This window comes from Phoca vitulina, unplaced genomic scaffold (genome assembly GCF_004348235.1).
Source record: "Phoca vitulina isolate PV1807 unplaced genomic scaffold, GSC_HSeal_1.0 scaffold7, whole genome shotgun sequence".
Taxonomy (NCBI): Eukaryota; Metazoa; Chordata; class Mammalia; order Carnivora; family Phocidae; genus Phoca; species Phoca vitulina.
In genome coordinates, this window is record NW_022589710.1 from 4,425,959 (window position 1) to 4,427,560 (window position 1,602).

General features: G+C 35.8%; 1 non-coding gene across 1 annotated transcript; it reads right to left on the reverse strand.

The window, feature by feature from the left end:
* Window positions 1-236: 236 nt before the first annotated feature.
* LOC116633487 lies at window positions 237-343 on the reverse strand. Its single transcript, XR_004299751.1, has one exon. It is a non-coding gene; the product is annotated as a U6 spliceosomal RNA (small nuclear RNA).
* Between the last annotated feature and the right edge of the window lie 1,259 nt (window positions 344-1,602).

A 1,602-nucleotide genomic window follows, 5' to 3' on the forward strand; every position in this document is an offset into this window, starting at 1 on the left:
GTGATTATAAAATTCCACCAATACAGAGAAAAAGCAAATATTTATGGAGAATTTTTAAAAAAAATTTACAAAGAACAATTTAAAACTTAGAAAATTACAAAAATTTCAAAATATATATTTGTAAGTTATGGCCATAAGCATATGACTTCAAAATGTATCAAGATTTTTTCATTATATGGAACCAAGGTAATATATAGTTGTTTGTGTGTGTGTGTTGTGCGCACGCATGTGCACATGCATTTGTGGAATACTTCAGAAATTTGCACGTTGTCCTTGTGCAGGGGACATGCTAAACCTCTCTGTATCATTCCAATTTTAGTATGTGTGCTACTGAAGTGAGTACTACTATAGGATTGTGGTTAATATTAACACTAATAATTAAAAAATCGTCATAAATGTTTTTAAGTGTTACAAATAGTGGTCACATATTCTCCACTTCAATAGTAGAGACAACAAAGTTTCTAAATCACTAATTATCCTGAGCTGGACCTGAGGACACTAGAAAATAAAATGTTGGTGTATTGACAATTATTTAAGTGTTAGGTATTTTTTTTATTTATTCATTTTTTTAAAAGATTTTATTTATTTATTTGACAGAGAGAGAGACAGTGAGAGAGGGAACACAAGCAGGGGGAGTGGGAGAGGGAGAAGCGGGTTTCCAGCTGAGCAGGGAACCCGATGTGGGGCTCAATCCCAGGACCCTGGGATCATGACCTGAGCCGAAGGCAGACGCTTAACGGCTGAGCCACCCAGGCACTCCTGTTAGGTGTTTTAAAAAATATTAGGGCTTTCATTTTTAAAAAGGTAAATAGTTGCAACTTATCAATTTGAAACACATGATAGTGACTGAATATTGTTCTTTTTTTTTTTTTTTAAAGATTTTATTTATTTGACAGAGACACAGCGAGAGAGGGAACACAAGCAGGGAGAGTGGGAGAGGGAGAAGCAGGCTTCCCACAGAGCAGAGAGCCTGATGTGGGGCTCGATCCCAGGACCCTGGGATCATGACCTGAGCTGAAGGCAGATGCTTAACAACTGAGCCACCCAGGCGCCCCTGAATATTGTTCTTGATAATCATGGGTTTCTATGTAACATTGAAGTACAACCAGCAAAAACAGCCATCAAGGGAAGGGGAACTTAAAAAAAGATACTTATTATTGTATCATTTGATTCATTCCTGTGTTACATAGTCTGGGTATCAGTGTGCCAGAAAATTTAGCCTCTACATTTCCAAAAGATATTTTCTAAAGGCATTACTAATATTCTGTTTTTTATTACTTCTCAAAGAAAGTCATCTCTTTCTTTTCCCCCTCTTTCATATTGAATATGTATCTTGATAGCAGGAAATAAGATAAATATGTTTTCTTGACATTAAAATGAAGAGACTTTCATAAGCAATGTTTCTATGGCTGTAGTGCTTATGTGCATGCCCATGTATGTGTTAACTTCATCAGGTTTTAATCCTTTACTGTCGGAGATTACCGAGCATAGGCTTTCTATTTATAATCTCATAGAAGTGATTTTTGAAGGAGGAATAATCTTTGTTGTGTTATTTACTGCATAGAGTGCAGCTCAGTAAATAAATTGCACACAGATACAGTT